Source organism: Pleurodeles waltl, chromosome 4_2 (genome assembly GCF_031143425.1).
Source record: "Pleurodeles waltl isolate 20211129_DDA chromosome 4_2, aPleWal1.hap1.20221129, whole genome shotgun sequence".
In the NCBI taxonomy this organism is placed as follows: Eukaryota; Metazoa; Chordata; class Amphibia; order Caudata; family Salamandridae; genus Pleurodeles; species Pleurodeles waltl.
Genome location: NC_090443.1, coordinates 170907497 through 170923672, shown reverse-complemented (window position 1 = coordinate 170923672; position 16176 = coordinate 170907497).

Sequence of the window (16176 nt, the reverse complement as noted above, 5' to 3'; positions counted from 1 at the left end):
ATACATATCATTAATGAAATTATCTGAGATACAGAAATATATCTCAGTTTAGATTGCATCAACATTTGTCAAGTTCAATTAACAGAGTATGCAATTTGGGGCGCGACACAGGTAATCCATACAGCTAACCAAAATAGAAAATGCTTGTGTGAGGACAGACACCTGCGGGCAGAATACAAAAGTTGACAAAAATTATTTGGAAAAATATATCTTGGACTATAGAATACAGCTAGAAAAATAAAAAGAATGAGTGCCAGCATGATAGATTCTATTCTAGGAAAAAGGACGTCAAGGGGCAATGCCAGTCAGCTGAGAGAGGTATACCTATGTAAGGGAGAACATTGAGGGATGTTCATCAGCAAAGCATCTAGATCAGCAGCAAGGCCAGTCAGGCATGATCACTGCACTAAAAAACACCCCCTGACACAATCCCACAACCACTTGCATCCTGAATTTTACACAGAGAAATGGAAGAATGCACAAATAGAAGACACTGCACCTGGTTACCATAGGCATCACCACATATAACACGCAGCACACACTACACAATTGCACTCCTGCAGACAACAAACACGTTGCCACTGCACACAACCACCACATACCAAAAGCACACCAAACTACTCAACCACACCTCACCAAACAGCACACCCAGCACATTACACACCCCACAACAAATTCACCATGCCATGACAGAAATACCCACGATTCACAGACGAGGAGTTTAGGGTCACGGTAGATTAAATTGTCCGAGTGGAGCAACAACTGTTTGGTGCACATGTCCAGCATACATCTATAGCCAGGAAAATGAAGTTGAGGCAGAGGATTGTCGTCACAGTGAACTCAGTGGGAAACCATCCAAGCACAAGGGAGGACCTCAGGAAGAGGTGGGACGACCTACGGGGTAAGGTTCGATCCATGGCGGCAAGACACCAGATAACCATCAACAAGACTGGCGTTGGACCCCACCTCCTCCCCCAGAGTTAACATTGTGGGAGGAGAAGGTCTTGGCCATCCTTCACCCAGAGGGCCATGCCTGGAATACCAGGAGACTGGACTCTGGTAAGTCAACAACACTCCTGGGCACCATGTACTCCTGCACAGCATGTACCCCTACTACCCTTACACCCTCTCACAGCACCCTTACTTGCACCAATACACCCTGAACCCAATACCGTCCCTTGCATTCCACACCTCCCCACTACTACTAATCCCACTCAGGCCCACCAACTGCACAGATATCTCCCACTGTAGCAAGTACTACAACTACCACAAGGCAACACTATTTACCCTTGGATAACTGCCAATTCCAGTCCACCTTAGGACACCTGCACTTATAACCATGTCACCCCCTTCTCCTACAGGATACCTGGAATGCTCACTAGTACATGGCAATGACAGCAGCGATGACTACAATCTACTATACTACAAGCACACAACGGCACTTTCCCTCAGCCCTTAAACATTGCCAACGGTCAAGCAGCTGTCATTGTCATCACTGGAAAGCATGTCAAGGCTATAATTGCAAACAACCATGTGAACTACAAGTAGATCTCAACAATGTAAAACACTTCCTCTCCATCCACAGGTATCCTTACCACCCAGCAGAGGATACCAGAGACAGACACTCAGCCCCTGGAAGTAGGCCCAAATGAGAACTACAACTCTGGATGTCTGGAAGGGGATGTCTCACCTGGCCCATCTGGGATGACTGGTCAGTCCACCACCACCAGCCTCACCCTGCCCACATCTGAGTCCCCCACCTCCGTGGCTACTATAAGACAAGAACCCCTCCTCCCCAAACCTGTGTCCCAAGGACAGATCAATTTATAGTGTGCCCCACAGTACAGGGATCTGAGCCGACCCCTAACATCCAAGACAATGAATGTCCTGGTGTCAGTGGGAGTGGGCACTCTTTGCCAGGGTCACAAGCACAGGGGATAAGTGGCAGTGGGAGGGCAACTGTGGGTCAAGGAATGGGGCACCAGTGGGACACTACTGGCTAGGAGGCCATCTCCAAAGTCCTGGGAGTATATCAGCAATCCCAGGACAGGATGGGTCAAATACTGACAACCTTGCAGGAGAACCAGAGGCTGCAGAGGGAATACCACAGGAGGCTATGCAGCAGTTGCAGACACACAATGCCACCATGGCCTCCATTTGTGGGGTGCTTACTGAACTTACCAGCATCCTGCGTGTGTCCTCCACCCACCAGCAGGTCCCTACCAGTAGCCAATCAATACCTGTGCCATCAATATCTGCCACAGCTACTGCAATGGAGGCCCAGCCAGAGGACCCATGGGCTATGAGCACCATTGCCACTGCAGCTGAGGATCCCACAAGCAAATGAGGTTGTCCATCCAGGCATCCTGCAGGACCTGAGGCCAAGACCAAAAACACTGCCAGAAAGTGATCTTTCACCTGAATGTTCTCCCTTGTGTGCCACTGAGACACCAAGTTGACCGTCCACTGCCAAAACTCAATTTCCCCTTGGCCCTTGGAGACTGGACCAGTGAAACCAACAGCTGGGCCACCTACTCTGATGCTTTCAAACCCTATCACCCCACTCCTCGGCAAATGCACTTTGAATCACAATACACATTTCAGCAAATTAAAGGCTTACATGTCATCATTGTTACCAGTGCCATTTAATGTGATAGATAAATTGAAATGCACATATAGGAGTCAGTAAGTCTGACAGATAGACAGATGTGGCAGGAATGTTCAGCAAGTTGGTCCTGACATCCTTCCTGTACTGTAATCCTATGCCAAGGGTGCCAACAGTTGTGTCAGAAAGCACAGTGTAACCATACAACTGACCTGAAGCTAGAGCAAAATAGGGTAAAGCTTCAGTGATGTCTCCTATGTTGCCCATCCAGTACACATACAGGACATAATGCAATCCACAGGAATCATGTTGCAGTCGGGAGGTCACCACAGATCTACAAGGTTGGTCTGTAGGTCACACACATGCAGAGTAAAATAACTATTCCTCATAGCTAACATCACCAACAGATGTCCTCTCGATTACACGCCTCATTTGGCCGTGAGCTTCATTGTAACTGTCCTCCCCATCTGTTGTAGGGTACCTCACTGGTGTCAGGAGCCAGGGCAGGTTGGGGTACCTGGGTCACCTGTGTGCACAAAGGTACAAATCATTAGAGAACTATGAGAGGCATAGAGCTGACTGTGAAGTGAAGTAGCACAGACGTTAGCCAGGCCCTATCTCTGTTGTCGCGACATCATTTGTGGGACACTGCTGTTCCTCAAGATGTAAGAATCATGGACAGAACTAGGATACTTTGCTGTCATAGGGCATATGTATTGGTGGACAAGACACACCACCTGCACATTGATCGAATAGTGATTCTTCCTGTTCCTTTAGACTTGCTCATTGGCCCTGGGAGGAACTAAAGCGATGTGGGTGCCATCAATGGCTCCTTTTACATGTGGAACTTGTACAGTGTCATAATAAGCAGACTTCTCAGTGTACAGATCAGCACATTGTGGGAAATTGATGTAGCTGTGCAAGTGCTTGATAAGGCATCCAGTACATCCTGTAACACAAAACTGAACATCGGCTGTGACATTCCTGCAGCCAGTCCCACTGTACCTGAAAAGATCATGAGGCAAGGCAATGCAGGATAGATAACGCGTGTAATGTTGGTGGGATGGCATGTGGATTACGTATGGCTGGCAGGAGATCTGGCTCCAACTGGGTACAGGACATCAGCTACACTGTTGTTACTAAAGTACACAATAGAAGTGGAAACCAGGACAAGTCTTGTAAGGTATTTGAAACCTGACACAGGGAAACAGTTGTTCACAAACTACACAACTGCGACATCCTGGCGGTCAATTCCATTGTTATATTTGTCAAAAGGGGTCTGTACAGAGATAGAAGTCAGACATGGTAAACTCGTCTCTAAGTCGAATACAGTTATCAAATTTGCACACTTTGAAAATATTTTACATCAGTCATTTTGGCAGGTGACACTCACTTTACTAGTGAGTTCACATGAGTTGACATCGTACATCAAGCAACTAGGGTTTAACTTCATGCTATGACACACCAGGATGACATAGAAATCTTAAAATATTTGCAAAATGGCATCCACCTGTCCTGCATGCAGAGTACAGATGGAAGTGACCACATTCCGCCACCCTTAGTCGTCATTGCGGAGACGGTCGGAACTGCTGTGCAACTCTTCATTGGTTAAAATTGATGTCTATTGGAAACTGGGGCCAATGATGATCACCACCGACGGTGACAGTCATGACCGCAGTGGCCGTGACTGCCATTTTCTATAGCCCAGCTCACTTGACTCCTGACGGTCGAGCAATCAAGACTTCCACTGCGTGAGCTGCTGTGTTCTGTATCTGGAAGCCACAATGGCACATCCTGTAGGAGATAGGGCACCAGCCTTCACCCCAGAGGAACTGGAGAAACTGGAGGAAGGGGGTCCTACCCCCTGTATGGACAGCTGTATGGGGCTCCAGATAAACAGGTCAGTACAATGTGATATACTTATCGGTAAGTGTGGTGTTTGACGGCAAAAGTGTGTGACTATAGACATGGCATGATTGACTGTTGGGGTTGTGTTGTACGAATGATAATGGCGTATTGTGGACTCTGTATGAGCATGTGCTATGCATGCTGTGTGTAGACCACTGTTGTAGATGTTCTTTAACTCAACATGAATATCTCCTTTTGTCTGTGTCTCCCATGCAGGTCAGTGCCCATCAGAAAAAGGGGTTATGAGAGCCATTGCCAAGCAACTGTGGACCCTGGGGGACCATAGCCAGCATAGTACCCACTGCAGAAAGCGGTGAGAGGACCTGAGACGTTGGGCCCAGAAGACCGTGGAGGCACAGCTGGAAACGTCCTCCGAACGAGGGAGGGGTGCCCATCGGACCCTGATCCCACCCTGATAGCGAGCATATTGGCAGTGGCCTACCCGGAGATAGATGAGTGCTTGAGGGCAGCACAGCAACCACAAGGGGGTGAGTACAGACTGTTTAATATCAGTTATATGGGCTTCTCTTATGTCAGTTAGATTATATAGGTACTAATGAGGTGTGTGTACATTAGATAAGATTATAGTCCTGGCTATTACTTCCACTGTTTAGAAGTGGTGTTTGTTAGCTTTAGAACACCATGCAAGTAGTAATATGTTTGTGCTATACCTCCTTGTCCAGTTACGTTTAGACACACTCCTATGTTGAGTGATTTCAAAACCTTTATTTCCCTAGTCCTGAGTCTGCTTTAGATAGCCAATGTCATCTAGTTAGGGCTGATATTGGGTAACTAGTCCTGTGAGTAGGGGACTTCTACTGTGAAATCATTGCATTCTCAATGGACTTGTGTACATCATGAGTCCTTTACCAACCTGTCCTATATTTCGGGTGCAATGTACCTATCCAGGACATTTGAAAAACAATGTGTCAAAAGTGTCATATTGGTAAGTATAAGTGGGTAGTTGGTAGTTTTTTATTATTGTAGGATTGTCGCGTAGGTTCTCATTATCCTAATGAGAGTCTGGATACGGGTGGCAGAATCACTTGTACTGCAGGGGACTGAGTCTGAACCCACACCAGGTGACACCTGTCGGCCTAATCCAGGTTTTGTTCCGGCTAACTAGCAGTGATTCATCTCCACCCAAGAGCAGGGATGATTGGGCAACCAAGTGCATGACACAAATGACCTCTCAAGGAAATCGTGGTCACTCAGATCTCATCCGTTTCTCTCAGTTACATTAGTCTCACATATGCAAGGACAATCAGAGGCAGTGTATAGTTCAATAAGGTTTTATTGAAGCAACTGCATGTATTGCAATAAGTAGGACGATGAAGCATGTCAGATTTAAAGTTGTGACAAGGAGAGTAAAACATAAAAATAACACTACCATATTGTCACTACGTTTTTTTACAATAGATCCTACCTAGACTATATTAGAGCACAGCATGTTAAGCTCTGATTCTGCCCTTCAGGTTCCCTTGGCAAGACATCATCCCTCATACCTGAGCAAGAGGACTGTAGTCTACATAAACAGCTGCAGCAAAGCACTCAGCAGTCACCATACAGTTGTGGTCATCTGGCTGGAATCTCTCTCTAACATACATGGGTCAAAGTAGTGTTTTTATAATAAAACAGCTGATATTCCAAGAAAGGATCCCCACGTAAGAGTGTGTATGTTTCTGTGAACATTAGAGATAAAGCGTACCACTTTTGCCAGCAACCTATCTTACTGCAGCCTTGAGAAAAGCACAGAGTGAAAGAAATGTCTTGTTAAAGAATGCAGTGCTGGCCTAGGCAAATAACAGCTAGACAGAGAAAATAAAACAAGACCGTAAATGTGGCTATTGTTAAAATAATAAAAATGAAGCTGAATAAAATATATCTAGGTTTAAGTGCAGAGCGGCAGGCCTAGTTTGCTAAAATAACGTGTATAAAACTATAGCTAAAATCACTACACAACAGGATGACTGATGACAGACTGCAGCATGTCCAACCTAGTCATTTTGTTGGAATTAGGAGGTAACAGCTTGCATATTGGGTTATGTCTTCATGAATAATGTTTGAGGACCATGTTTCATGGCCATTACTTGCCACAGCAGATGAGGAGTAGATTACTTGGTATGTGTACTAGATGGGTAGGTATTGACCCTTTCCTCCCTTTCTTTCTCTCCCACCCTCTCTCCCCTATCTTTGTGTGCATCAGCATCATCAGGCAAAGGAGAAGGGGCACCGGCGAGGGACCCAGGAGACAGAGTCCACCAACGCAGAAGGGACCAGTGGGACGGAGGGTGAGGGGAGCACCACGGGGAAGACCGGTACAGAAACATCATCTTCGGATTCCTCCTCCGATGGAAATTCCCTGGCGGTGGCGGACCTGTCTGGGTCCATCCTAGCACCATCCTTGTCCACCACCCCCCCTTACCAGCACTGCACTCCCTGTAGCTCTCCACTCAGTTGCCCGTGCCTGCTCACCCAGGAGAGTAGGCGCCTCCTTTGCCGCAGGCACCTCTGCCCCTGCCAGCCCTGCTGCCCTCAATGAGGAGGCTATTGACCTCCTGAGGTCCATCTCTCTGAGGCAATCAACCATTGTGAATGCCATCCAGGGACTGGCATCCCAGATGCAACAAAGTAATGCCTACCTGGAAGGCATTCACTGTGCCTTGGATGACCTGCAGAGATCATTTCAGGCTCTGGCCTCCTCTTGACAACAGCCAGTGTCCCTTCATCTTCCGTGCCCCCTCCAGCTATCTGTGCCCAATCCAACACCCCTCTCCCCTCACCCATCCAGAGCACACATACAGACCAGCATTCACCCACTACAACAGTCAAGGTGTGCAAAGACAAACACAGGCACCAGAGGACAGACCACTCCCTACTCTGTCTCCCCACCACCGCCTCCCCACTACTTCCTCCATCACAGTCGCATCACACTCACACCTGCATTCACAACACCTACACTCCCTGTTTCTGCTACCAGTCCTGTCATACCCACAGACACCACAGAAGCAGACCCGCAGACATCCACCCCACACACCACATCTGCACTCACCACAACAACCATCACGACCACATGCAGCACATCCACCTTATTTGCAGCCACCATCCCAACATACACTCACACATCTTGCATACCATCTTCCTTTATCTCTTCCCCCTCCCAAAAAACATAAACTCACTCACCCACCCAACATACACCCACCATACACAAGCAGACATCGTACACACCTGCATCCACGTCTAGCACACCAGCACCTCCTACAACCACTCCCTCTACCTCCACGTCTAAACCTTTTACCCATGACCACCCCTGTGTACTTAAAAACATTTTTCTTGCTAGTCTTGACCTGTTCCCTGCTGCTGTCCTACCCCCTGATGCCCCTAAGCGCCATTTGTGGCATAGTTTGGTAGTGGTGTGTGTGCCCATGTGTATAGTGATGCATCTGTGATGTCCTTAGTATGTTGATTGGATGTGGTGTGTCACCTGAGGCCTTGTTTGGATGTCTGTGCTATTTCTATGATTGTGTGTTGTTGCTACATATTGCTGCCAGTTTGTGTTGTCGGTTGGAGTTGTTCGATGTGCCTTTCTGACAATGCGTTTGTGTGTTTGTGATATTCTTGTCCCTGTATGATTGTGGGGTGTTGTGTATGGATGTTTTTGACAGTGGTGGTGGTGTGCGTGTGAGGTGTGCAGTGTGCTGTGTGAATGGCACATGTCTGTTGGCCGTGGTGTGTGTATTTGGCTTATGTGTTTGTGTAGATAGTGTGTATGTGTGTGCTGATACGGGTGTTTGTTTGCATATGTGAGTGGCCGCGCTGTCCTTGCTGGTTGTGTGTGTTGAGTGTGGGTGTGTAATACTGCCCTTCCCTCCAGCATGTGCAGGTGCTATGTGGGGGTACTTATGGTTGCTAGTCCTGGTGGTGTATGGTGAGATACAGTAGTGGGAAAACTTCCAGTTCGGGCTCCATGGTCGGCCCCGGATGTGTCTGTGTGCCTGGAAGTGAGTGTCTCCTTTCATACTGCCATTTTCTGCCAGACTTTTTGTGGCGGTTGCACTGCCCCGGAATCCTGGCTGTTTTCTGGCTCGTAATAGGGTGGGTGGTGAATTGGTCCCAGCCGGCCTGGAGAAGGCTACTGCCGTCGGCGGCGGTCCAACAGCACTGGCGGTACTAGCAGTGACTTGGCTGTGGTTGAATCACCGAGTGGTCATAATATGGTGGTCTGCACCGCTAGCCTGACGGCGGAGTGACTGCCACTGCCGGCGTGGGGATCCGGTGACCGCCAAGCTCGTAATGAGGGCCTCAGTGTCGTAATAGAGGTGGTGACAGTAGGACGTAGGATGTACATGATATACCTCTGGAAGGTCCCAAAGGTGTGCTGTATTAACTTTATACTGAAGTGTAAACTGCATTACACATGAATACAGTCTTTGATATATTGTTTTGATAACCCACTTTCTTAATGTAGCCCAGTGTTTATGCTTTTAAGTATGCACAATATGATTTAAGATTTAAGACTTGTTTAAGAAAGTTTCTTCTCCAATTATCAAATTAAGATTTGCAGGTTTGTGCTGAGCTGCGGCACATTTCTTAGGGCTCTGGTTCAGTCTCACCCTGGATTGCAGTGATGGTATTTCATTCCCATCTGGCCCATATGTTCAGTGAGCTGGTGGTCTCACTCCAGTTCGCTGTGGGCAGATGCCTGCTTCACGCATGCCCATCCTCAGATCTGGTGTTAATTGGAACATATGCTGTTTGTCTCCACCAACTGAATGTGCATGAAGTCTGAGCCACTCTCTGTAGCTTGGCTTGCGCAGATTGGCACCAATGTGCTCTCACGCTGATAAGGGGGAACATCACATGATCGTGTTCACTATGTCACGCAGTGCAAGCACCACAGTTAAAGCTTAGAAAACACATACATGTGCCAAGGAGAGTGTGCTGAAGGTCTATCCATACATCCATTTCTCATTGTCCTTATATTTCCAAATGTTTAAGCTTTCGGTTTGGAATCTGCTTATGATATTTTCAGGAAGTATCTTTAAAAATACACTGTGACCAAAAGAGAGGGAGGGGCTTGTTTCATCTGCTGACTACAGCGCACTGCGGAGAGTACCAATGAATTATCATGTTTGATTGCAAAGTTTTTTTTTTGTTTTTTTTAATGCAGAAGGCATGTTAATTGTCGCAGTAGTTCCTTATATCTAATTACATAAATAGATTATTTTTCACGAAAATGTGATTTTTACTGTTAATTATCTATTAGTTTTAATGGTAGAATGCAATGGAAGAGGCAGTACTTGGGCTAGTCTGAATTGTCTGCTTCTTAACCAAAACTCAGAAGTTCAAGTTCTAGATCCCATAGATCCCACATTCACAAACTTTGTGACCTTTTACAAATCACTTTATCCCCCTGTGTCTGTGCTGTCTTAACCCCACATTTAAAACAGCTTAAAAGAAACTAAATGCCACTGTTAGGTACTATTACAGGCTGATGTGGTTTAGTGGAGACTGTTCTGTCGTTCAAAGTTAGGTTTTACAGTTGTTTTTATTCAGATTTTCACGCAGATTTGCTACAGTGCAATGGCCACATTTTGTGTTACCACAGTGAACCCTATTTGACATGTTATAATAGTATTTAATGCCTCGCAGGTTGCATGTTACAGTGACTTTACACAGGGAAATCACTCTGCAAATAGTCACGAAGTGTTTTCCGTGTGATTTTACCTCACTGCACAAATAAGAACTCTTCCATTCTGGTATTGCTTAGAAACTTGTAAAAAAAACATAACCTAGAAAAATGCAATGGCATAAACCATATATGTAGAGTGTAATGTTAAATGCATTATCTCTGTTAAAGGAGGCGATGTGCTTAAATGACCCAATTGAGGCTTCACCTGTCATGAGTCATGGCCTATCCCTGCACTCAACTATGGTAACGATGGGCATATTGCATAATACAATATATATATATATATATATATATATATATATATATATATATATATATATATATATATATATATATTTATATATGCTTTCCTCACTGTTGAAGTAGTCTTTGAAAAAAGCCATATTGCAAATTAACCTTACTACATGAAATATGCATATTTTGTGAAAATTAAAAGTAGAAGAAAGGACAGTACTGAAACGATCACTTTCATCGTGCTTTGACTTGATAATAAATAGCATTTTCCTTCAGAAGGCTATCGGTGTGGCCTGTGTTGTGAGATGAGAACATTATCGCTTTCAGAGCCAGAGCTTCTCTGACGCCCTCTAAGGCTCAGCTATCCCCTTTCAAGTAGCATGAGGTTTTTGACACAATCGTCCCTCGTGACTGTTCTCGTTGAAATCTACTACTGTTGAATACTTTTTGCTCTCGTTTTCTTGAAAGCATGCATCGGAACACCGAAAGAGGGAGGTATCGCAGTGGGAAATATTTTTTTATTAGAGTTTGAAGCATCGAGAAGGGCCTAGGATTCTGGATCTGAGGACTCTTTCTATGAGTGGTTTGTAAAGGCTTTAAAAATCGAGTGAAAGCTTGTCATCTTTCTTGAAAAGTTCCAAGTAAAAACACAGCTTTGGATTCAGTATTTGGGTAAAACCTTGCAGATATTTGGGAGAATAACTAACAGGTATCGGCTATTCTATTCATAAAATTGTTGATGCAAAACCTAATGTGAGTCAAATGTAACTCGAAATATAGTTGTGGGGTAAAGAATGATATCAACCTGAGTTTTTGATAATTTTAACGATTTGGAGATTCTACTTCTCAAAATTCCACTGACAGAAAGCACAGTGGTGCTGGAACAATTTGCAAGATAGGAGTGCTGCCATCTATGTTACATCACTGAAGTCATAGAGACTGTGAAAAATCCAAGTGTTTCCACAAAGAAAATTACAGCAAATAAACCATTCCCATTCAGGAAAATGGTAACTGTGTGGTATGTAGAGAGCTGTGCATTTTGGAGTAGATTGTTACAAATATCTTACTAACACATGGTGTGATAGCACACTGCAATGTACAAATCGAATATTTTGTATTGAAATGGCCACAAAATTCGCACTGAGATGCAGTTTTACTGATAAAATGACATAGTGCACAGTTAAAATGTGTGGAAATTGGGTTTTAGCAAATATTTATTATTGGTGCATAACCAAGTAAAGTGTCTTGATTTGTTTTGAGCCTATTAAATCTTTGTGTCCAACATAGTTTGGAATGACAAAAATGTCTTTCATTTGTGCTTTCCTAACTTCTGATATGTTTTTAAATATTTGTACAGTTAATTTACAAATATTTACATCTTGTGTGTTAGGGAAAGAACTGACATCCTGCACACATTCCTTCCACACTCTGTACACTAGAAATATTTTCACCAAGTGCACTTTACAAAATTCTCTACTTTACAGTCTTAGAAAGAAAAGTAAATACCAATCTACTTGTAAAAAGAATAAGCAGCAATTTGTCAGAAGACATTCCCTGACATTTGACCTTTGTATTAGAATGCAGATCAAATACTACCAGATAAAAACAAAGTTTAAAGGTATCTTTATTGCTTATTCACCTTCTGAAATCCAGCATGATTATTTTGGGGGTGCTGCAGCACACCCTGCACCATTACTTCCAGCGCTTAGATTTTAAATCAACTATTTCTTTCAACGGTAGTGTCCGTTAAATGCTAGTGAGCTACAGTTCAGTTGCTGTCACAGTATAGGCAATTACTCTTAAAGTGTATATACTAAAAACAAAGAAAACTTGTAAAGTGGCATTGTCATAAAATATTTAGAAAATCTTCAAATTAAAATGACAATAACGATGGGGCTTTTCAAGTGCTCCTCAAGCATTAGAACTTTTTAAAACATCTTTGGAAATTTCGAAAACAATCTTAAGGTTATTGATTTATTTCCTTACAGTGGCAAAGACTTTGTATTGTCAAAAGCAGTCAATAACATGAACAACAATTAAACGCGTACAATGAAACTGTCAAGTCTCCACCCCAGTTGGGTAAATAATATGCACAATATAGGACATTTCACGGAAATAATTTTAAAAATCAGAGTAGACAATTAGACTGTAAATTCTACCCAAAGTCTGCTGATAAAGTGATTCCTTGGCCAATGACTCATTGTAACTCTTTGCATTAGCCATATCAGACCACTTTTATTGCACTGAAAAGTCTCCTAAACTGCTGTCAATTGCGGGCTTTATTTCACAGTGAAATGTCATTAAATAATTGTTGGAAATGGCCTTTCTGCACAGTCATCCCCAGACTTTTTGCCTTCCTCCTTCTTTTTCTGACCTCATTTTTGCTGGCGTTAGGAATCTGAGCACTTTACCACTGCCAATCAGTGCTAAAGTGCATATGCTCTCTCCTTAAAATATGGTGACATAGGCTCATACCCAATTGGCTTATTTAATTTACTTGTAAGTCCCTAGTCAAGTGCACTACATGTGCCCAGGGCCAGTAAATTAAATGCTACCAGTGGGCTGCAGCACTGGTTGTGCCAACCACATAAGTAGCTCTCTAACCATGTCTCATGCCTGCCTCTGCAGTGCCTGTGTGTGCAGTTTCACTGCCACTTCGACTTGGTATTTTAAAGTACTTGCCAATCCTTAAAAATCCCCTTTTTCTACATATAAGTGACCCCTAAGGTATGCCCTAGGTAACCCCTAGGGGTGGGTGCTGTGTAGGCAAAAGGCAGGACATGTACATATGTAGTTTAAATGTCCTGATAGTGTAAAACTCCTAAATTCGTTTTTACACTGCTGTGAGGCCTGTTCCCTTCCTAGGCAAACATTGGGGCTAACCTCATACATTGTTTGAGTGTTAGCTGCTGATCTGAAAGGAGTAGGGAGGTCATATTTAGTATGGCCAGAATGGTGATACAAAATCCTGCTGACTGGTGAAATTGGATTTAATATTACTATTTTAGAAATGCCACTTTTAGAAAATGAGCATTTCTCTGCCCATAAATCCTTCTGTGCCTTACAATCCACGTCTGGCTGGGTTTAGTTGACAGCTCCCTTGTGCATTCACTCAGACACACCCCACACACAGGATACACAGCCTCACTTGCATACATCTGCATTTTGAATGGGTCTTCCTGGGCTGGGAGGGTGGAGGGCCTGACACTGAAAGGGGACCTTGTGCACTTCTAAGCCACTCTTTGAAGTCTCCCCCACTTCAAAGGCACTTTTGGGTATTTAAACAGGGACTCTGCCCCTACCAACGCATACACTTCTGAGGTACACTCTACCTGACAAGACACTTCCTGGAGAAGAGAACCTAAACCAGAACTTGCATCCTTCCAAGAAGAACTGCCTGGCTGCCCAAAGGACTCACCTGTCAGCTTTCTGTGAAGGACTGCTGCCCTGCTGTTGGCCTGCTGCCTTGCTGCTCACTGGCTGTGCTGAGAAGTGCTCTCCAAGGGCTTAGATAGAGCTTGCCTCCTGTTCCCTGAAGTCTCAGGACCAAAAAGACTTAGGGGGTGATTCTAAGTCCGGCGGGCGGCGGAGGCCGCCCACCAGACTTCCCCCACCAAAATACCGCTCCGCGGTCGAAAGACCGCTGAGGGTATTTTGGGATTTGCCCTGGGCTGGCGGGCGACCGCCAAAAGGCCGCCCGCCAGCCCAGGGCAAATCAACCTTCCCACGAGGACGCCGGCTCAGAATTGAGCCGGCGTAGTGGGAAGGTGCGACGGGTGCAGTGGCACCCGTCGCGTATTTCAGTGTCTGCAAAGCAGACACTGAAATACAAAGTGGGGCCCTCTTACGGGGGCCCCTGCAGTGCCCATGCCAAGGGGGCCCCTGCAGTGCCCATGCCATTGGCATGGGCACTGCAGGGGCCCCCAGGGGCCCCGCGGCACCCCCTACCGCCATCCTGTTCCTGGCGGGAGACCCGCCAGGAACAGGATGGCGGTAGGGGGTGTCAGAATCCCCATGGCGGCGGAGCGCGCTCCGCCGCCACGGAGGATTCTGTAGGGCAGCGGAAAACCGGCGGGAGACCGCCGGTTTTCCTAGTCTGACCGCGGCCGAACCGCCGCGGTCAGAATGCCCTGCGGGGCACCGCCGGTCTGTCGGCGGTGCTCCCGCCGACCCTGGCCCCGGCGGTCTGAGACCGCCGGGGTCAGAATGACCCCCTTAATCTCTACAAGAAGGAATCCTTGTGTGGGGAAAATCGACGCACAGCTTGCCAGAAACGACGCACAGCCTGCACCGATGTGAAAAATTCACAGCACGCCAAACCGGGATGACGCAGCCCGACTTCGCAATAAGAACATCAACGTAGCGCCAGCGTAGTGACCGGAAATTCAAAGCATGGCCCACTGGATTGATGCCCAGCTGAGCCGGAATGACGCAGCTCGACTTCCAGAGAGGAATCGACGCAGCGCCTGCTGTGCAGTAGAAATTTCCACGCAACGCCCACCAGATCGACGCAGCTGCTGTGACTTCGTCCTGTCAGCACCGGAAATCCACGAATTGTCCCCAGAGCGTCTGAAAACCCTGCATTCTGAAGAGGATCTACGTCCGAGCGCCGGAAATCGACAAACAGCCGTCCCTGCATAAAAAAACTAAATGAGGCATCGCCGTGTGCAGCCCGAGAAATCAACGCACACCCCCTTGTTTTCCACGCATCTCCTCGGCGGTTCGTTGTGGAGATTTTGAACGCGAACCAGGTACTTTGTGCTTGAAAGAGACATTCATTGCTTTTAAAAGACTAATGACACTTCATATCACTTCTACAGTGATATCTCAACATATACTTATTGCATTTTAATTGTTTTGACCTGCCTCTTTTCAGATAAATATTATTTATTTTTCAAAACACTGTGTGGTGTATTTTTAGGGTGCTGTACTGTGTTATTGCATGATTTATTACACAAATACTTTACACATTGCCTTCTATGTTAAGCCTTACTGCTCAATGCCAAGCTACCAGAGGGTACACAGGATAATTTGGATTGTGTGTCACTTACCCTGACTAGAGTGGGGGTCCTTGCTTGGACAGGGGGTAATCTGACTGCCAACCAAAGACCCAATCTCTAACAATAATTTTGTTCTGTGTTTTCTTTAAATTGTTAAACCCCTTTTTTTCACTCCGGGTTTTGTCTTCTGATGATATAGAAAATGGTCTAATTTATCAGTTAAGAAATAGCTCTGTTCTATCTCATTCTTTACCTTTCACTTGGAAAACCATCTGAATAAGCAGTAGCTAAGTCAATATGTCTCTCCCACGAGACGGAGAGCTATTGGTTTTGTCAATATTTAACCATGTTGTGCAGTAGTGCCCCCGATCCAAATTATATCATTAAACATCATGAGTGATGTAAGATGAGGTCATAAGCACTTCAAGGCAGAAGTGCAAGATATAGTTAGGTCAGTAAACCACAACTGGCAAATTGTGGTGTGTTTGTATGTTATTACAAGGCCTAACTATAACGTCGCTCTAACCTTTGGATTTTTTCAGTGAATTTCTAGGATTTTGTAATGTATCCTAAATTCTTAGTACCCCATTGACCTACTAACACACATTAACTTTAATTAATGAAGGCCCTGTGGTCAGACCCCTATAACCACCCATCTCTATACTGCACACAGTTGAAGTATGTGTCTCTCTTGGTGTGAGAATAGGTGTGAGAGGGTGTCTCTGGGTGTGAGAGCA